This window comes from Prenolepis imparis, unplaced genomic scaffold, assembly GCF_030444845.1.
Source record: "Prenolepis imparis isolate NDT839.2.m4 unplaced genomic scaffold, iyPreImpa1.0 SCAF_6, whole genome shotgun sequence".
NCBI classification, from domain to species: domain Eukaryota; kingdom Metazoa; phylum Arthropoda; class Insecta; order Hymenoptera; family Formicidae; genus Prenolepis; species Prenolepis imparis.
Genome location: NW_028141164.1, coordinates 1125390 through 1148649, shown reverse-complemented (window position 1 = coordinate 1148649; position 23260 = coordinate 1125390). Strand labels below are relative to the sequence as shown.

Here is a 23260-nt window from a genome sequence, read left to right as displayed (position 1 = left end):
TGAAATATTATGTTTGTCGTACTTTGTGTCGATGGAATATTATGAATATTTTATGCGGAATTCTTTCATTTTTATAACTGCCGGGGTGAATTACTTCATGCAATAGCGAATTATTGTCAGTGAAAATATAAATGCGGTATAAAGATGGAACAATTTTTAAAAAAATGGGAAAAATTTGTCCGAGTAATTGTGAAATAGCATACAATTTGAGACATTTAAAATAAATCCTATTTCTCACGTCACTGTAAAATGTAATTTCTTGAATAATAAATAAAAATTATTCATAATTTATAATTATGGACACATAGAATTTACAACATAAATATATATATGTAGGGTCAAATAAAAGATTTTGCAAGTTACAGTATTCGATATATAATACGAATAGTTACGGAATTTGATGGCACTTTGTTATTTTCCATTAACAAGAGAGATTAAAAGTATAAAAGAGTTATTGTAAACGATCAATCTGTGAATGAAACCGCGCGCCATTCTAAATTATTATCAATTGCAATTCGCGATGAAGAGAAACTTCCTCACCGAATTGTCGAATAAACGTAGCTATTTCATTTATTTTACCCCGTTTCCCGCTCGCGTTGGAGAATTACAGTCCACTCCAGTAATTACTACGGATACGCCATTATATAAGGGTGAAAAAAGGGGATCGGACAAGTGAGAGACCGGGGGGTGGACAGTGTGCACATTTCAATTTGTTGTACAATTTTCTAGAGACGGATGGGGTAGGGTGATCCGCTCTCGTTTCGCGCGAGCGAAATTACAGCCGTATACGATTTAATCGCGTGTCTGCGCGATTGTGCGCGGGCGCGGCCCGTTAATGCTACAAATTACGTTTTATCGAATTTCGACAGGGTCGAATTTGGTGGGAAAGAAGATTCCTCGCCCATCGAATTAAACAATGGATTACACGTAAGTTTAATTACGCCACACATTAGCTTTCGTATAACGTACAGAAATAGTTCGAGAAATTTGTCGCTAATTAAATTGTCAAGTCAAGGAATTATCGTATGTTGAAAGAACCCCAAATGACAGAGTAACTAAAGAAACTTGCGTAATTCAGATGTTAATATGACATATATTCTTTTCACGCGCATCCGAGTCAGAGATTTGATTAAACAGCAGATTTAGTTAAAAACACACATTCACACAATGTTTTATGCGTTGCTATTCGAAATAATTCCAAGCAATTAAAGCTTGATTAAGGAGCATAATTGAAATCGATTGCGGTAAAATATAGTCGTGTCAATTGTGAATTGTATACGAATCATAAATATACATACATCAGTTGTATATCAGTAGGCATTTGTATTCTTTTAATTCTTTATTAATACAGCGCAAGAAATATTTCGGTCGATATCTTTGACATTGCGAAAATTATGACATTGCATTTTTATCCATTATTCGATTGGAAGTTCTGTCAAATATCTTCAATGAAATAGAGAGAAATTACGGAGTAACAAATCAGAAATATGGGAATATGAAGAAGATTTTCTCTATCACTCGTATTTTCAATAAAAATATACGTATGTTTGGCGGTCTATAAAGTATACATTGTTTTGAGTGGCTGTCTACTCGATATAATAATATGTAGAGAAAAATATTTTTAGAATAATATTGATATCCTCCTCTGAATAATGTGTTGGAAAAATTGGATACAATCGTTGTATTAGTTCAATAAAATAGAAATCAATTATATAATTAGCTTAAATCAAATATGTTCTTTCGTCTTATTAAAAATATTCAAGCTAACATTTCATTAAGCTTCGTTTATTCATTGTCAAATGCATAATTTTTAATGGAAAATTTACATAAAAGCTATCAGATTTTTATAAAAATTATTAGATTTTCCAGTTCGTTTTATGATCATTTTGTTTAATTCATGCTGTGTGTAATGTGAAATATAATATGAAATTTTTAATGGTGTTTTTTTGTCACGCCTTTTTCGCCTCTAATTTCCCTAACAAAATGTTCCGTTTTCAAAGCTGCGCATAATTATAACTGGTTTGATATTGATTTATAAATTCTCTTTTTATTTTAACTTCGCAAATCTCTTTTACATATTAATGAAGGAGTAGATCGTTCATATATATTCTCATCTAACACAAAAATACGCTAGAAATAATTTATCCTTTTCTAAAAAAGTCCTTTTCTAAAAAAGATATGTAAAGTCGATACTCGCATATAACGAAGTTTATTGTGTCGCTTTTCCGCGATGCTGATTGGCTGTCTCGATTCGCGTTGTGCGTTATATTTGTAACATCGAGAGGCTGTCATCGCGAAAGTTAGCAGTTTGATAGTTTGTTCAAAATAAAATTAAATAAAATAATATGTTTTAAATAATATGTTATAATATACCTTATCCGCGATTAATATTTTTTGACAGAAATCAGCTGATAACTATCAAAAATATTAATCGAATTTAAAGTATTATAACATATTATTTGAAACATATTATTTTATTTTATTTTATTTTGAACAAACTGTTAAACTACTAACCCTCGTGATGACAGTCTCTCGATGCTACGAATATAACGCACAATGCGAATCGAAACAGTGAATCAGCATCGCGGAAAAGATGCAACAATATTTGCAAGAATCGACTTAACATGCCTTTTTTTAGAAAGAGAGATGTTATAATATTTTAAAATCGATTAATATTTTTGACAATTATCAGCTGATTTTTGTCAAAAAATATTAATCGCGAATAAGATATTATAACATATTATATATCCCTATTACCGCTATAGAAATATTATAAAATAAACAATTTTTCACTCACCGACACGTGCAATAGCGGAGTTGTAGTACACAGCACATTGATCTGAAAACAAAATATTGAAATTATGTATATGTGTGTGTCGAATATCTCATAAACAATGCAGTTTAGAAAAAATGTTTTATTTTACATACCTCACAGTTGCCCCGATGTCGCCCGATGCCTCCCCGAGCCTCCTCCTCCTCTCTTGGTCCATGGTAGCACTCACGACACTCGCGAAAATACGAATAATTACGATTGCCCGAAACTTTACACGGCACTCCCGACACGACGCGTGAATCGCACTGTGTATCGCAATGCTACCTGTAACAAATAAAATACATACATATTAGAATAATCTTATTATTTCGCATTATAACATACACAATATAAATATGTAAACTAGAATTAACGATAAATATATCCACGGATCGCAACACATTCGCGCGCGCGACAACAGATTAAGTTGGGTTATGTGGGCAAGAGATTTTGCATCAAATTTTTCGCGAAATATGCGTTTCGAACAATTACGCCTACATATTAACGTTGAAATTACGATGTGCGATTGATAAATATTACAATACAAAGGTTAGAAATCGTTTCTAACGATTATGCTTACTAATTAATCACAGCGGGACGCAGCTCCAACTGCCTGATACTCGCGGCGTTTCGGTAATGGCCGAAGCTACAAACATCGGCAACTTCACTCTAATAGCGCGCGCGATACTATATACATGACTTAATATTAATAATTAATTAAAACTCGAAGGAGATTCGTTCGAAAAGATATAGCTTTAGAAAGAAAAAAATATTAATCGAGAATAAGGTATTATAACATATTATTTACAACATATTACTATTTTATAACTTTTACCATATTATTATTTTAAAATTTAATTAGCAAATTATAACATACACAATATAAATATAAATATGTAAGCTAGAATATTTAATTAGCAAATTTTCGCTTTATTAATATTTTTTGACAGAAACCACCTGATTAAAACGTTAATTTGTGCTAATTAATTTTTAAAATAATAATATGTTTTAAATAAAATATGCTATAATACTTTAAACTCGATTAATATTTTTGACAGTTATCAGCTGATTTCTGTCAAAAAATATTAATCGAGAATAAGATATGATAACATATTATTTACAACATATTACTATTTTAATTTTTTAACATATTATTATTTTAAAATTTAATTAGCAAATTAACGTTTTAATCAACTAATTTCTGTGAAAAAATATTAATCGAGTTTAAACAAACTTTATATTATTTTTTAAAAGATATCATTTTTTTAACATAAAATCGAAGAATGGCGCACGCACAGCGCGCTTGTATTGTTCTAGTATATAAAAATTTATATATATATAAAAAAATATATTATATACACGCGCGCGTATATGTTTGTTAAAGTATTAGCCAAATTTTTTTTTTCATTTGAGTTCTGACGTAAATGTCACATACATCAGACAGTTGAAGTCGCGTTTGAGCAAACATATACTTCCTTTCCTTATTCGTCGTGGCATTTTTATGCTAGCTTGTTCTGATCCGAGATACGACAGTATCTGTGAGCTGTGAGTTGCGTGAGAAATCGAACGGACATATTCTCGCTCGATTTCCCATTATTACTTTACATACGCGGACGGACGCGAGGTAGGACGACCGGTAAAGAGAGCCTGTCGAAAGCCGAAAGCATTTTTCCGACGTCTTACGCCTCGAAAAGTTTCCCATCTGTATTTGTCCCGCTATAAATCGTCGACGGGCTGCCGCAGCTGTATCTCGCTCACGTTTTGCTTTGAGTAATGTCTCACCGACGTATTCCAGTCGCATGAGAGAGGAAGGAACGCAGCAGGAATCAATTGCGAATCATAAACCTGGACATGCAAGCGCGATGGTTCTGCACGAATTCGCTAAAATAAAGCGTTCACGATGTATCTAATAAAAGTCGCATGTATGGAGGCAATTTTGCAATTGTGAAAAACATTCGTTCGCTGCACCTTTCTCTACGTGGTTCGATTCTTTCGAGAGTCTGAACATGAAGAGAACGTATTCAATATATTCATGAGATGAGCATTAGGCAGCTATATATTAAGTGCGATGAGGGTATAAGCTAATATCGATGATTTTCCGAATATATAGGAACATCCCGAATTATATGCGGCTTTAGGGCCTCCATAACGATCGAATCGAATATATATAGATTGAAATATTGGCTTTTAGAAATAGATCATAAGAGACAATAAAAAAAGGTTATAAAAGTCAATCAAATTTTTCTCTTTAAAATTTGATCAAGTAAAATTAAATAACCACTAACTCACCGAGGGAGTATATTGATTGTCGCGTTTTTTTCTGTCAAACGTCAAAACAATTATGAATCTCTCCGCTATAAGTTGAAGAGAATAATTAGCGGCGGTTAAAATTGTTTTGGAAACATAATAGAAAGCTAAGAATAGAATAGAAATCTTTTATCTGTCGTAAAAAAGTCGTTATCGCGCGATATCGCGTAAAGAGGAAAATTGGAATGCCTCGTATACGATACGCGCATCTCATCCCGAAAGTCGCTGACACGGTCCCTCATTTGCGATAGGGTCGAACTGTCGGGCGTCTTCTCCCTAGCGTCGGGAACGAAGGTGTATTCCCATTTCAGCTGCTCGGGGCGAGTCCATGCTCCGGCTTGCGTCTATCTGTTGAGATTTCCTCAACTACGTGATCGGAGTGCGGATGTCCGTGAGGGACGCCGAGACATATTCTGACGCAAGTTCGCGCGCGCTATTGCGATTTCGAAGGGCGTCTTGCGAAATTGTATGGAGCATTCGATGCTGATACGACCGATCCAAGTGATTCCTTTTACGCCATTCGCGCGTGTGGGAAATTATTTTCGAATATTATATTATCATTGCGAAAGAAAGCTATATATCGTTGCTCTCTAACAAATCAGGAAGATTTAATGCGTTTATTCTTGTGGGAAAAATATTAAAAATAATATAAAAATAAAGATTTTGATAGCAATAATAAATATATATAATATTATCATTCTTCATTATAACATCATTATTATTTTACCTATCTGTTATTAAAGATATTCAAAATAATTATCCATTTATATTACCGCATGTTATTAAAAGCGCAAATACAAATAAATATGTGCAATATTCATATTATAAAAAAAATATTTTTCTAGATTTGTGAAATGTCTCTTGCTATATACATATATTAGAGTTATCTTTTTTCTGTCATCGTAAAATATATCTTGAATAATTTTGAAAATTACATTAAGATAAAAATCATTTTTTATATTGTATAGTGTAATTTTCTTTTCAGATTTCCTTTTTAATTTGCAGTTTCTGTTATCTTTGTACTTGTTAAAGTAATCATATATATAATTTAATTATATAGCTGCAGCGAATTCTAGTTTGCTGTTAGGTCAGAAGTGGCCTGTAATTAATTCGAGCGTCCTCGTAACCAAGGCGCGCTTGTGAACAACTTGTAATTTGTTAACTGTAAGTTTTCACAAGTTTAGAAAAATATTACTTTTTTTTCATAATATGAATATTCTACATATTATTTGTTTTTGCGTTTTTAATAATACGCGTTAATAAAAAATTAATAATCGTTATTTTTAATAATTTTGTGACTCTTGAAAAATTTTTAAAATATTAATATGTATTAAAATATCATAGACTATATGTTACAGTGAAAACGATTAAAAATCTTGGCTTTATAATTTAATAAAATTGAAATGAAAATAACGATATAAAAGCGAAGCAAAGACTTATTTTGGATATAATACAATTACGTCCTGTCAATGTGGTTTTTAACATTTCATTATTTATACGCTTCGTTTTATCGTGATTATTTTTTTTCAACGAAGACCAAACGGTCGTAGACATTGAACGAAAGGCGAAAAAAACCCAATATCGTGCCGCTGGCAGCAAATTCGCTAAATATTTATCGCGACTGTGCACGATGCGCGCATGACTACGCACGTATTTCGATCAAAAATTCATGAAGAGCTGCACAGTATATTTGCCTTTACAATTCGAACGTGGAAACGTTCAACGTATTAAGCGTTCTTGTTTCAAGTAGAGATTCATCCAGATGGTAGCTTTTATAAATGGATCTTTCGTTGTGAAAATTGGCTTAATATCATAAGGCGAAAGATAAACCTCGACATTTGTATTTTCCATGTAAATCGTATTCCGTATATATAGATATCGTTGAAAATGATCAATGCGTTTTCCGAATCTACTCCGATTATTCTCGCGGACGGCAGTAACAAAGGGTTGTTCCGATAAACCAACAAAAGGGCGAGCTCGCGGTGGATTTCTAGGTAAGAGCGACACACGAGTAGGGCAGGGTTACGAATACGGGGCTACGGCATTACTATCCTTGATAATGGAGTGGCGGTCAATGGGGCGATAGATCGCGCCATGGAGACGGTGCGCTGTAACGCGCCCGGGAGCCGAGCAAGCTCCCAAGGGAACCGCTCTCTCTCTCTTTCTTTCTCACCCCCTTTGCCTGCCAGTTTCAGGCCACGTATAGCGACCGTCGTCGTTTCACCTCCCTGTCTTTCTCACGGTTCAGCATTCGATCCCCCTTCTGCATTTCCCCTCTCTCTTTTGCCCGTCGATTCCTATCGGCCGGGGAGACTTTCCCGCGCCGAATGCGCCTTCTTGATGTAACGTAGGGTTGCTACCGCTTTCGCAGAAGCTGTCGTTCGGAAACTGCAGTGCGCCTGGACGAAAGTGTTTTCCAAAGTCCATGATACTCGTCACGTTTTTCGATATAGATAGGTATGAATGTACGAATGTCGAAGAGAATTCAGGATCGTCGGAGCACCTGCGAGAAGGTTCTGCAAATACCTAAGATTCTATTGATCGAACCGCGCGTTTTTATTACTTATTTCACGATAGAGATTTGTATTGATTGAAATACATATTGCATATATATGTCCATATTAAAAAGAAAGAGAGAGAGAGAGAGAGAGAAAGAGAAAGACACACACACGCGCATGCCCACACATTCTATCGTATTCAAACTGCAGTCATATTTGTTCGCGGTAACAAATCCGTAGAGCAATGTATATGTGTATATGGGTGTGTGTGTATGTGTTATGCCCTCACTATTCGACTATTGTATCTGCCTACCGCAACTATTCGGCACTACGACGTTCAATATTGACAGATAATATTATGCGCACTCGTGATTTCCTATGTGATTAGAAATTCATGCAAAGTTACACACCAATTTGATTCGATGCAAAGAATAATAATTAATATATCAAGCAATATATATATACATATACATATATAAAATGCACAGCACATATATAAAAAAATACAGATATATATTTTGATATTTATATAATTATTGTTTGCTTGGAATAATCGGATAAAATTCATATTTAAATTATCAATTTAAATATGACTCATCCTTATTCATTCTTAAGAGTGTGTATACGAGAATCAAATTGGACAAGTTGAGCAAACATATTCCATTAAAACACTTGACTGATAGGAGGGGACGTTTATGTGAAATAAATATGCATTTGTCTCGCTGCGTAGAATGTATATAATATTAGGGGGAGGAGAATTGCAAGATTGAATGGGATAGGCTTTGCGAACAAGTCAAGTGTTGATCTAGTCAAGCTTTGACCACTCGTGTGAGACATCAATCCTTGTTCTCAAGTAATATTAAGTTAAAGTTCTGACTAAACATAACAGTTTGTAAGATTCGGCGGACAACATTGCTACTTGGAAATCTGTAAGTCAATGTTATTAATTTATCGATCGTTACATAAAAAAATTATCGCGACTAACTAATAAGTTTCTTTCGTGCAATGATTTACTTCTTTACATTAAAGAAATTATATGTAGTATTTTGCAATATTATTGTTAAAAGGCTCGAATAGCGTGCAATTAATATATTATATTTTCCTCTCTTTACATTAAATTAATATTATTTTATATATTTATTTGATTATTTATTTTTTATTATATATTTATTATTTTATATGTTTATTTATAATTTATAGTTAAATTCTATTTTTGTATCTATTTCCTGAGAAAAACTATTTTTTCAGAGCTCTATATATGTGAGATGAGATTAAATCTATATATCGTCATATTATTGTCAATACTGGCGACTGCGGCATGCATAGTACCAGTAAAATTGCTATGGAAGCAAAAAAAAATAAAGCTAGGTACGCGGCTTCGTAGACCAAGACCACCCGCATTTCCATGCGAATCCAACATTTCGAACAGTTGTAAGATTATGCAATAATTTATCTCACATGTGACGTAAACATGCAAAATTATCAGCATGAAACTTGATGCTATATGTATTATGATGTAGTATTATGCGCTTCATATTTTAATATTTTGTAACTAATGAGTTTTCATGTAAATAAACTCATCATATCAAATAATATTTATGTTTTTGATTTTACGCTGACAATGAGTAGTTCCAATTACTGCTATAAATAAGAAATATTATAATAATAAAATAATATTACGCGATAAAAAAGTTAAAGCGTAATGTTTATCGTAATAGAAGATTTGCTAAACGATCGATATAAATTGCATTATACTAACAATAAGTGTCACACTTTCTAACCGGTAAAAAAATAATAAATTAAATTATTTTCCTCTCTTTTCATTAAATTAATATTATTTTATATATTTATTTGATTATTTATTTTTGATTATATATTTATTATTTTATATGTTTATTTATAGTTATCTTTGTATACAGTTATATTTTTAATGAAATAGAATAAGTAAAATTATATAAGGTTTGTTATATCTTTTTTCGTGTACATATTATTTTTCTTATTCGTTAAGTTATGATGATATATGGATATTCTTTCTCTCAAAGTTTATAAAGTCAGAGAGATCGTGTCCAGCAGCAAGTTCCACATCTGCTCGTAAATTCAAACGCTTAGAATCTGTCATGAAAATACGTTCGAAGATAAAGCGACTCACTTTCAAAACTAGGTAAATGCCTCGTCATATGGAGTCAAAGCAACGCCTTGTGCGGTATGAATATTTACTACCGGAGATGATTTTTGTAAGCTTTGAAGGACTAGCGAGTTCTCAATGGTATCTCAGTTCCTTTCAACAGCAGACTGTAGCATATTTTAGAGATTTCCGTGGCCCATTTCTATGCTTATTTCAATTTTGCATTTTATTTCATACAGAAAGTAGCGTTAGCTACTTTCACATACTATTATTATAAATAAAATATATCTTCCGCGCGCGCACACTTTCTAAGAAAAGCAACATTTGAGAATATTGTTTCCATCATTTTCAAGATGTATTAATAAAATTTATCAACTTTAATACAAATTTATTTGACTGACATATATTTCTCTCCCTCCCTCCCTCCTTGAAATATATTCCTGCCAAATTATTAAAATTTTAGAATTAATCAATAAAAAATTAAAATACTAATGAAAATAAAAATTACTATAACAATGTGTAATCTAATGCATGTCACGCTTCTTCCTTAATAGTGAACATTTCCCGAGCAAATAAATGGGCACCTACTTTTATATGAATCATCTTGTAACGTCAATGACGTCGCGTTTTACCATGGCGATAGAAGCAGCCCGTTCCACTTTGAAGTGAACTGCGAAACGACATTGGTTACGATCGAAATAAATGGTCTCTGCGATAGAAGATGGAGGAGGAACGTTAACGTGATGGAGGTAGAATTCGTCGTAGTTTTATTCTGATGTTGGGCTCACGTTCAATCGTGCAGGTGGAAAAGAGGGTTACAGGGACGTGGGTGGTTATGGGAGTAGCGGTAAGGCGCTGCAGACACTCTCAGAGCCGGTTCGATCCGCCGATTGCTAAAAGAATCAAATAAAGAACGATGTTTCCTCGCGCTGATGTCATGCATACGTTCGTTTGGCGCGTAATAACTTTTGCAAATAAACATTTTTTTTCATCTTTTTTCATTTTATCGGGATTTGGATAAATTCCTATATTTGTATACGTAGCAAACTAGTAAAAGTTTGCGATGTCTGTTAATATAATATACGTATTATACGTAATAAATAAAATATATAAAAAATAGAAAATTATGAAGAAAATATGGCACGATTATCATATCTCTTTTTATCGTTCTTCAACCAGCATTACTGTTCCTGACATTATCTTAACATTTTGCCCTTCGCAAAAGCACATAATGAGAGAGAACGAGGATAAAAGTCAAAAGTATAAATATTTAAGAAGAGAGAATTTCCACATCTCTCCTTTATGTTTCAGTAATTTCAGTTTCTTTCAATTTTTTTCTCAACGTACAATGACAGATTCTCACATACGTTGAAAATGCTAATTATAAAGAGTGAAATATGTTTATCACGTACGTATTTCTTACTTGGTAAATATGAAAAGAACAGTCATTGTGACTGTAATTATAGGTAGAAGGTTTTAGGTACTTTCCGTCAAAGAATTAAAATGCGCAGAATTAAGTGTGTAGATGTGTATATATATATATATACATATATTCTCGTGAATGTACACATGTATAAACGATATTTAAAGAAAATAATATCACATTTTTCCACTCTGCAAGTTTGAGAGAATATAATCTGTTGAATATACATCCGTGAATATATTCATGAGAAAAATGTAAGTCGAGTATATTCATATTTTTATAAATTTAAAAAATTAGAAATACTTTATAATTTGATACAATTTTTTTGTTTATTATTAAATTATTAAATTTATATCATAATTTATAATTTCAATATATATTGCCTCTAAAGTATATTTTAAAAGCATTTTAAATCTCTATTAGAGCCATCAAGTTTTTGTACCTTATTTGTTATTTAATTCCCTATTTAAATTGTTGCATGTATATTTTACTTTTAGAAATACATGAAATTCAATATAAAATTTTACTTCCATTCATCTTTTTACTCTATTCTTAGCGATGGCGGTCTTTGCATGCCGATCTCCAGTCAGACAATCGTGGTTGAGAACCAATCTGTCTCCAGAAAAAAGATCAGAGATTGTTTAACTCTTTATTAAATTTCCTTATTTATATTCACGTCGAATATCATAAAATGACACATCCGCTAGTATTAATCGTATGTTACATTTTACTATTTTTTAAAGATATTTTATTCTTCTAATAATTTTTAGTGTGCATTTTACAAATGTAATAGACACTTTTGTTATTTCAATTTCTACACGACATGCATAACTTTAAGTGTAAAGTATTCCCGTTACTTGTATCGCCGAATATCCCATGTAATATCGTTACTTTCGACTTTCGCCCATAATTCGAGCGATCGCCTATGTTTTCGCGATCGTATAAACGACTAACTCCTCATTGTCTGTAGATCTGATAACGCTAATTACGCTAATATGTTACACGAGCTCCGAAATAACGAGTGCACCGCCCAGTTCCACGTACAGAGCCGGTTGCATTTCTCTGGCAATGCCTATCGCGTACGTAGGTAGAGACGAGGGTGTTCTAATTACCTACCGCCCGGCGAGACGCCTTCTTGCCCGCATGTAAACACCTTCATTACCACTGAACTGCTCTATAAAATATTTCCCGGGATAGCTGTTCGGTATAGGTAATAACCCCAATCCACTCTATAAAATGTCGCTCCTTATGGACACTAACTTAGTATATAAGAGATAATTATTGACCGTTATACTTGGGAAGCTTGTTACATTGCCGTTACGATGTCGTTATAATAGAATTGCGATAAAAAAATATAGAATGCGATTTTCATACGCAATAAGAATGCGGTGTAATGCGCTTTTATCTATCAAGCGGTTCTTTTTAAGGATCCTTCTGCGAAATAAACGAAACGCAAATGTTGTCTTCAGTGTTCAACTTTCCATGATAATCAAATTTGGTTCATTATTTTAGTCTTACATCATGTAAAACCATCAACGTCTTTATTAATGTCTTAATTAAATTGTTTCTATAATAATAAGTAAGATTGATTGTTTATAGTTAGCTGTTCTAACATATTTATTCGCTTCTTCTCATTGTCAGCGTATGCTAAGGGAAGTGAGACATAGTGGAAATGTGTCGGTGTGAGAGACCGGGGACTCAAGTTCAGGAAATACCCTGGCTTCTTCGCGAGATACTATCTAGCTTTCTCGTATCAACGAGTAAACGACCTCGAACCAGCCATCTTATATTTCATGTCCGAGTAAAAGTTTCTGTTCCATACCAGCGTGGTCGCGTCGATACCTTCGATCGTGTGAAAACTCTTCTCTGTCACTAAAAGATATAATCTATATTCTTAGGGGATAAGTACTCCCATAATTTTCACGCGAGCTCTGTACGTGCTTCTGCAAATAGATAATCGTTTTGCAGTTCAAAGCTATTTTCGTTCAACACGCGGTGTTCGACGATAAGTATTTATCTATGGTTAATCGAATCGTATTCACGCGTAATTTAATAATGCGTTTTCGATTTGGCAACCTGAGTTTATATTAAAGTGTATCAATTTTATTGAGATAAGAGACGACGATATGTAAATATCACAAGTTTTTTTTCTTTTTATTTTAATTTTAATCAATTTTAATCAATATAAACATACACACTTTCTCTAGATATACACATATCATACAAGGCGAAGTATTTAGTTGAAAATTTCATAAAGACGTATATCTTTTTTTCATTGCTTTCTCTTCTCACATACCTTATAATGCAATTTTTGTTTAATCCCTTTAATTGTTTATGTCATTATATAAATTGTTTTTTGCGTTTTGGCGTTTTTATAATTTTTTTACACCGTTGGCGCTCGATTAAAACTCCCTTTATAATTTAATTCTCTTTCTGCAACAGTTTATTGTGAAATAAAAGCCTCTTTTTAAATAAATAGAACTGCCTGTTTTTCTTTAAACCGCACGGAATATTTAATTACCAACATGTCTAAACGCTTTATTTCGCAAAATCTTTTTCAGATATCCATGTAATTTTAATACACAGTTTTTTTTATGCATATACAGTAACTGTTCTGTTACACACAAAACTGAAAGAATTATGTAGGCGTACAGAATAAAAGAATCGAAACAATGTTCCATGATAATGTTGGTATTTGTACGAAAAAACGCCTTTGTGAAAAAAAAGAAAAAATATCAGGGTGCCGTCAGCAAAGATCGCGTGCATGCGCGTAAAAGAGAAATCCAATTTGCAGATTCTACGGAAAATTCCCAAATGTATAAAAAATGCATAAGTCTAAACTAATAAAATCGCGTCGAACGAATCATCAACAGAGTGTGCGAGGTCACTGCGTGTCACTGGCTATCGTAGCGACAAGATAAAGCCTGAGGGATTTCCCGGGAACTTGGAACTTGCGCTCTCGTGTTTTTCGGTCGCAATAAGAAGTTGCCTATTTCAGCTGTCTACTACAGTAACATCTACTACATTTACGACTTATACTTCACACAATGCCGATATATAAGTGGCGAGTAACATAGGCTGCACAGTTCGAGTTCTGCTGCAGCCCAGACCAAGGTATAGTAGAATAAGAAAGAATCTCGCGATTTATATAGTGTTTATATAATTCTAGAAGCTTAATTGTAAATTATTTTCTACATGACATTTATTCTAACATTTTGTTTATAGCTTTCATAAATTATCAATTTAATTATATCATAAAGTATAGCTATATATACAGAAAAATTTTTAATTTATCTTATTATAGTACAAATTCTTTAATAACTTTTCCTGCACCACATATTAAAGTTAGTTGAGAAAAATTAATCGCCTTTACTTGCATGAACGAAAGAAATTTGTCGAAAAATGTATAGTACCGAATTGTGTTATTTTTCGTTTATATAACGATGTCTTTCGTTTCTTTACTAGAAAACAATATGAAGCTCGCAATATACAGGGTGTTCGGGAACTCCGGTGCCAACCGTTGAGGGATTGTAGGGTAGGTGAAAATATGCAACTTTCATTAATAAACATGTGGTCTCCGACGACGCCTGTCGACGCCAGTAACTTTATTATTTTTCCTTCACAAAAAATGCAATCACAAAAGATGCTCGAAATGGCGACCTCCTAATTCAATGCAGGCATTACACCGCCGCACCATACTTTGCCGAACTCGTTCGAAAATGCCTGGTGTATGCTGGACGACCTCACAAGCATTGAAGATCCTCGCAGTCAGGTCCTCTACTGTTTCTACAGGAGTGGCGTACACTAGGCTCTTTACATGACCCCAAAGGAAAAAATCCAGAGAAGTCAAGTCTGGGGAGCGAGGTGGCCATGCAACTGGACCTCCTTTGCCTATCCAGCGACCAGGGTAGGTTTGATCAAGATAGTCCCGCACTGCTCGGGAGAAATGGGCCGGCGCACCATCGTGCTGATACCACATCTGATTACGTACAAACAACATCACATCTTCGATTAACTCAGGCAGGGTTTCGCGGAGGAACTGCAAGTAATTGTTCCCGTTCAGGCGAGGTGGCAACACGAACGGGCCGATCAATTGATCACCTAAGATTGCAGCCCAAATGTTTACAGAAAACCGTTGCTGATGGGTCCTGATGTGTTTCGCGTGAGGATTCTCGTCATTCCAAAGATGGCTGTTACGGCTGTTGAAGAGGCCATCCTTTGTGAATTGCGCTTCGTCAGAGAACAAAACCATGCTACCAAAATGTGGATTGTCTACGAGGCGATTAAGGTACCACTGACAGAAATTCACACGAAGCGGGAAGTCAGCTGGGCCCATTGCTTGCACCTTCTGTAGATGGTAGGGGTGTAATTGTTGTTCGTGTACGACTTTCCAGACAGTATTGTGGGCGACTCCCATAGCATGGCCGATGGCGCGAGTGCTAGTGGACGGTTCATTTTCAAATCTTTCCAGAATATCCTCCTCAAAATCAACGGTCCGGACAAGTCTTCTTGCTCCGGTGTCTAATCTGTTCACCGTCATCGTTCCCAGTTCCCGCAAGCGACGATCGATGGCTGCAAATGTTTTCCGACAGGGGTGTCGCCGATTAGGAAATCTCTCACGGTAGATCCTTTCAGCAAGTCTTGTATTGCAGCGAGCCTCACCGAACACAAGATGCATGTCTGTCATCTCCGCAAATGTAAACATGTCGATTTAATTTCCGAAACAAAACGCTGAACTGAGATCAGTGTGGACTAGGCGTTCGCTGCTTTGCGTCGCAGAGATGCCAGTTTCGAGACGCTGCCACCACGAACACAAGGAAAGAGCCTCGTACGTGTGCGCAGGCGCCGCTGAGCGCGGAGCGCCATCTCTGCTTTGCAGTCGTGCATCGTTGACAGGCGTCGTCGGAGACTACATGTTTATTAATAAAAGTTGCATATTTTCACCTACCCTACAACCCCTCAACGGTTGGCACCGGAGTTCCCGAACACCCTGTATATCGTGATGCTGTTGGTTGCAATTTGCGCTTTATTTACCGATACTCAAGCATTCTTGAAAGTTCGTGATGTTCCTGAATCACGCCGTCCTGACCCTGGACCATATAATACTCTTCCACCATTCGGTACCAAACCAAGATGGTGATCTTGTAAATATACAAATCAATATTTATATTTTTTATAAAAGTTATACAATACTCGATTTTCTGTCGTAAAAAAATTGAAAATAGTAGAAATATCTATATTTTTCAGAATAATTACGAAGTAACGAAAAACATAACTTTTTATTATTATTTTTTTATTGCTTTTCAATATTTTTCTTTAAACAAAAACAAGTTTACTTGTTTCTGTAAATAAATTTACAGAAATTGCATATTAAACTGAATTAAATATTATTAAATTGAAACTGTCACTCAAGTATTGTATTTAACAGAGTTTTAATAAAAATATTTTTATTATTTTTACAGATTATTTAATCTATGAATCCATGTAATAATCTGATGATGTCGGGACTTTAACTGTTCACTATTCAAGATTGAGAAACTAGGTGAAGTTTTTATACTTCTCTATTTGAAATGTATCTTACTTATTATTAACCAAAGTTTTTAAATGTATCAATAAAAATTCAATAAAAAGAATTCTTCTAAAGATCATAAAGAGAAAAATTCTAATATATATTTATATTTATACATTTTAATGATGTTATACTTTGCGATTCACTCGTTTTTTTTCAACGTATATTTGTTTCTAGTTCTTGCAATACTCTTAGATTCTTTCGCGTAAGCGATCACGTAAAACAATCAGAGGCAAAGACACCCTGGAGCAAACTCAATCTGGAAAAACATTTTCTGCCGTGAAAAGCGATATTTCAATTAAAGCCTTAATCAAATGGCAGCGTGGCAGTTTGCATCTTGGGTGACCATAAATCGCGTTAATGGAAAATGACTTTTCTTATTAGCAAGTTATTTGTACTGGCATAGAGTGCTGCAACAGGAATATTGCTTCTAAGCTTCCATCCGGTAAGAGTTTTGCGAGCAAAATCGATACGTGCTTTCCACGCGAGATATTTGAAGTAGACATTTCATTCCACGTATTTATATACCGTAAAATTTTTATTTCTTACATTTCTACAAAGCGACTCGCTATTGATTTCAACAGTCCAAACTTTGTTTGAATGTATCTTTTTTATTGTCGAGTTTCACAATTCGAATATATAATTGGTAGCTATTTAATTTTAAGGCAAAGGAGATGAACCCCTGTCTATAAGAGAGAGCAACTTTGGAAAAGATGTATCCAACCGCCATCTGTGACAAGTGTTGCACGCGACATTTTATAATATAAATGGTGAATTTGGTAAAATCCTTTCATGTATAATGAACACCGTGACATTAGACGCGGTTGTGTAGCCGAGTACTTTCTCTCCGCTCTTCTGCATTTTACGGAGTTCCTACGTTAATGCGATAAGAGAGCAGTCTCAGTCGAGCCAGGCCATAACTTAAATTGCTCGCTTCTTCGTCGTAGCTAATGCGAAGCGATACTTAAAGCGGAACAATCGCGGCGCGCCAGTCAGCTTTATTCCCCGCCCGTTTTGATCCGACAAAGCGTTCGTTATCTACTTGAACGCACGAAAGTTCTAATGAGATGAGAATTAGAATAATAATTTATAATCACATAATAGAATCACAGGCAGAAGAAATAGTAGACATATAATATTGGGAATTAAAATCTCTAAAAGGCGTGTGCGCCTCTATTTATCAAATAATATATTTAGCTTAAGCGATCATTGCGAATAAATATAATCATATATAACCGGCAAACTCTCCATTTTCTACAAGAATAATATTAGTGGCGCAGTCTTCGTAAAATACGTCGAAATTCAAAGGAACGTTCGGTGCATCCAATTTTGATTCGCCATGATTCTGGGAACGTAATTAGGATACTTCAAGTGACAGTAAAGCTGGATAAGTGGGGCAATTAGCGAAATACTTTGAAATTCAACATGACTTTCTGGATGTTGGCGACGAGAAGATGCTTCTCAAGAAGAGTGCAGTTGATAGCAACGGCAAGTCGACTATCGTTATATTATACCATTTTGCTTTCTCTAGAATTTCATCTTCGCGCATTGCGAGAAGACCCCTCCGTATCTCTTTACGACATCAAAGATGTTGTCCTGCGTACAGAATTTTGTTCCGAAAAAATGGCGCAGCGCAAACATCAGCATTCGGAATGAGAAATTTTGCTCGATTGCTGATATTTGCCGAATACACGCGCGGAAAAATAAAAATTCTGTAATCTGTCCCTCGGGTATCGCTAGGAAAACGCGTGTCAAGAGGGAGGGGAAGGGAGGGAGGGCGGTGCCAAGTCCGATGTACTTGAAATGAGGAGCATCCTCGAGTATCGTTATACTGTTTTTGCTCCCTTGAATCCACGAGATGCAATTAGAGGTCTCGCTCGCAAGAGTAGCGTAACAGAAGGATGGGGTTGACTTTCGCCTGTCGTCGTCGTCGTCGTCGTACCGTGTTTTTCCAATTTTCTACGCGAAGCACTTGTCTTTTATATCGTATTGCATTATTCATGCCGGCCTACTGGCTACGTATAGCGGTTTTCGGGGTAAATTCTTTTTGCCTTTCGATGCTTATCATATAGCTCAGTGCATTAATACTGCATCCGTCGTGCGCATCGATTTATTCGATGTACCTTTTACTAGAAAGCGAAACTCTCTCGTTTTTTCTCATCTCCTCCACTCAGTCGAGAGCTCCGTTTCAGTTCTGGTTAACGTAATAGCGTACTCGCGAATGAATACGGTCGGAAAAATTAAAATAAATTGTGCGAAGAACTGAAGCTATATATAATACATAATTCGATAAAAATGAGAATGAAACTCAGCAAAGAAAAGTGAAAAATGAAAATATCTTGAAAAAATATTAATCGAAAACATCATGCCTGGAAAAATATGAAATACTTGATTTCATACAGTTTTTGTAAATGAGGCAGAAAAAATGCCGCGCGCAGCTCTCGCATAAAATAAAATATTAACTTCATAAAAAACTGCCCATTATTCAATGTAAAATTTTCTTTGTAAAACGCATTTGCCTTTCGAGCCTCATTGTTAAATCGTTTTTTTTTTTCATTTTTGAATGAAATTGTTACAAGCAGTGCGAACAATGATTTTCGAGAAAGCAACGCGAATCATAATTTCACGTTACTTTCCGTCCTATTTACGTAAGGTAGAAAATGCACTCCCGGAGAATTTAATCTAAGTTGAAAAATGCGCTCATATCATCGCCGCTTTTGTGCGCCGGATCCACCGAATAAATGTATCAAGCGTTTATTAAACAAAAGTAAGTTACGTACGCGCGTGTGACTTTGCGGGAGTAGATATTAATTATCCCGCCCGTTCGAATATGATATCTAATATCGTCCATAATGCGCAAACTGCAATAGACAGTCAGTGCGGATTGAATGACGGATAGTAAAGCGAACAGCGAGTGTACGTGACTCGGTTTCTCTCGCGGAATAAATGAGCCCGGCTGTACGAACTAAATCAACGCACCGATCCCCACAATCGTTGGAATATGTTCGCTGTATCTACTCTCTTCGCTTTGGTATTACACAGCTCGATTTCCTGAAATCCCCTATTATGACGTGTCTGGTTTTGTCGGTTATCCCGTTAGGCGAAAAGCGCACGAGAAATGTGAAAATCTACGACAGAGACAAAATCTTCCCCTCGTTAATTCACTGATAATGATCCGTTATCAATTCTGAATGAATTTCTACGCGCGGCTAAAAATACATCTTGTCCATCCTTGAATAAGGGAAGCTTATGCCTCCTATGGCTTATGCATTTCAAAGAAGTTCGGTTTGAGTTACTTTACTTCGCTCCGCAGCTCATTTTCACGTTCCTTATCGCGTTCCGGCGATCGCCGTAAGTTTACGAAAATGATAATTAGCTAGATATATATTCTATTATTATTCTCTTATTTCAATTTTGAGATTAAGATTTTTCATATAAATTTTCATTCCGCAAGCCAAGTTATTGTGCCGACAGTAAGATTATATAATATTAGCTGCTCGAAAAATTCGCAAACACTTTTGCTTCTCAACAACATTTTAATTCCCCATATGATGTTCCACTGACGTGGATTACGTTTTCATTAAAGACTAATGAACGCACTTTTGTCCAGGTTACTTTAATAAGTTCTCGGAAAAGGATTTATCATGGCTGGTAGTAGAAGAGAGCGCGGATGGAGAAGAGCGAGGAATATAAAAAAGCAAAAGATAAATCTGCGATCCTTGATGATTGCTTACGAAAAAAAAATGAGTTTACGCTTTCTTTAAATGTAAACAGTTTTAGAACGACGAAATTTTTTTCTAACAACATTATACGATATAATATAATATTTACTTATATATAATATTATTTATAAAATAATAAAACTTTTGCGAGACATACGACAACTCGAAAGAGATGTCTTCTCTCTCGTCCAATAAAAATGTATCTATCGTGAGATATCGCGCCTGTTAAGATACTGATAACGCAGCAATTAAACGGTTGCGAGATTTTATTTTCGGTACAAACAATCAATCGAAGCACAAAGGAAACAATTAAATGATTAAATTCGTCCCCTCTTTTTTTCGCTTTGCCGAACAATGAAACTCCAACGCGCGCGTAGTGATGCATTATATTCATATCGTATTTTTGAATATGAAAAAAAAAAGAGAGAGAGAGTACGCGTGTGTGTCTATGTGTGTACGTGAGAGAAAAAAAGAGAGTGTGAGAGAATGTGCATGTGTGTATGCGTCTATAACGGATGACGGCCAGAACCGGTTAAGCCGTAAATGAAATTCTTTTACCGGATTTTCAGTCTTTGATCGCTCTTTTGTTTATCGTTCGGACTGAATGGCAGTTTGGATTTGGAAGGATAGATTACTCCGCGCCCGACATTCCCATATCCGCGAGTATATGTCAATTGTGCCACCTCTGTCGCTCAACTATTATCTATGAAGTCGTGAATTTTTCTTTTTTCTTTTTCTATTTTGCCAAATACGTAGTATCGATCGAGGCTCTTCCAGCTCCTAGTTCAAATGACGTCCAATCCCGGTCCAATCCCGCAGGACGGACGTCGATGCTGTGCATGCAAAGATCGTTACCCTAGCTAGGCACCGCACTGATGATTCATACGTAGAGTAAATCGTAAAACGAAGCTTTACCATTCGATAGCTTAACTGCGGAAAAAAACACAGATGAGAGCCAAGCCGATGCAAAGCCGTACTTCCGAAAATGTATTTGAAGCTTTGACGGACTGGATATTCTCGAAAGAGGAAGTCACACGCATACAATTTTTTTTATATCGATTATTCGATATTACTAAATTTAAAAAAAATACTATAATTATTGTCTATATGGAATTCCGATGGTTCATGCAAATGCCATTAATAAATATTGAAATTACATTATTATATAATAGAACAGAATTAGCACGGACTTACATATGTCAATTGGCCATACCAGTGGTTTAACGCAGGAATTGTATATATATATATATATATATATATATATATATATATATTATATATATCCTTCCATTTACCGGTATATTTCATGTACAGGCATGTATCACGCGCCAGATGAAAATAACATAATTAGGAAGCTCCACTCTCGCTGATAATTTACACGTAGTAGCCAAAATATTCAAGGCCATAAATCGCTCGTAACTCGGCGCGCCCTATTCAATTTTCCACTACTCATATTTTCCTCCGTTCTCTCTCGTTTTCTCTCCCTCTCCCTCTCTTTCTGCGCGCGCTTTATCTTTTACATTTATCTGCAGTTAAATTACAAACGTGTCCACTGTTACTCTCGCACACGGATTGTATATAATTCGGCTGAATAAATCTTAATACGCGCGTCCCAGTCACGATATAGTCGCCTAGCGTCTACCTTCCGCGGTTGATAATAGTTCTATTTCTCGGATCGCCATGCGTCACGGATTTACTTACCGAGATTAATGCTCGCTTTGTCGAATTTGTATACACACGAGTATATACATACGGGGGCGCAAACGCGCGTGTGTGTATACGAGAAATCCACAGCCGCGTATAATTGTACCGGCATTGCTACCGGTATCGCTATATATTCCGTTTCGCTCAGTGGCGCAGATCAATATTAACGATGATATCGGGTTTGGAAACTGGGAGCTGCCGCGTGTATAGTAGCACGGCAAACAAAATGAAATAAACAAAACTGCGGCCAGGATCGCGCTGCCGCCGACGCCGCTGCGCAACGTTTGCGGTGGTGCTCGGATATGTCATGTAATTTTATGTGTTTGCGAGCGGCAATTCGCGTAAACATTTTCGGGACTCTCTCTCTCTCTCTCTTTGTCGAGAGCCGTACATGTATTCTCGCGATCGTTTCGCATCGTAAGATGATCGTCGTGAAATTGCGAGCGATCGTTTAACTCTCTTTTCACCTTAGCCGAAGCGTCGGTTTTTCTTCTATCCCTTATTTTCCCATTGGACCAGTCGAGTATCGATTTGGCGGAAAGGCGATAAAAATCTCTACTCGAATTATATCGGACGGTAAAAACCAAAGAGATTGAACGGTCTTCCGCATCTTTCCGCGGAATGATGCCGCGAAAGTAGAACGAAATAAAAAGCGGAAGAAGTTTGACATCGCTCTGGTGGCATTACCGGTGATTTGCTCGAGAGTATTTCACGCCTACAAAGGACAGGACAGCGGGGTGGCAGGAAGGGTACGCTGGAAGGGGGACACAGTGCATTTGACTTCCCTATCAGCGTCAAGTGCTCATAAGCGCTTAAATGACTTCTCGTTTGCGAAACACCACTGACAGCCATTCAGCCATATTTCTAAAACGAATTTCCTACGTATATATATGTACATACATATACATATACATAGAGCGCACGCGGCGATCTGTTTTAAAACTCAGGTCGCAGCGCAGCGCGAAATTCAGTTGCGCTTTCGTCCCATTTCAACTAAATGGAATCTCGAGTGCGCTCAGATGTTATTTGACGGAATTAATCCGCCTCCATCCATCGCGAGACATGTATGTTGCGCTTTGAATTACCCCGGTCGAGGAAAA

General features: G+C 35.6%; 1 protein-coding gene and 2 long non-coding RNA genes across 5 annotated transcripts in view; 2 read left to right on the top strand and 1 right to left on the bottom strand.

The window, feature by feature from the left end:
• LOC145937301 (uncharacterized) overlaps positions 1-3093 on the bottom strand; it is a 45280-nt gene extending 42187 nt beyond the window's left edge. For all 3 annotated transcript variants that reach the window (XR_014425531.1, XR_014425533.1, XR_014425532.1), the window contains exons 1-2: positions 2929-3093; positions 2798-2839 (exon numbers count right to left, since the gene is read on the bottom strand). This is a non-coding gene — a long non-coding RNA (uncharacterized LOC145937301). The remainder of the gene's footprint in view (positions 1-2797; positions 2840-2928) is intronic.
• LOC145937085 (neurotrimin) overlaps positions 1-23260 on the top strand; it is a 280339-nt gene that overhangs the window by 102524 nt on the left and 154555 nt on the right. The gene's annotated exons all lie outside the window — the stretch shown is intronic.
• On the top strand, positions 16162-17414 carry LOC145937254 (uncharacterized). The gene is made up of 3 exons (XR_014425529.1): positions 16162-16309; positions 16628-17179; positions 17400-17414. It is a non-coding gene; the product is annotated as an uncharacterized LOC145937254 (long non-coding RNA).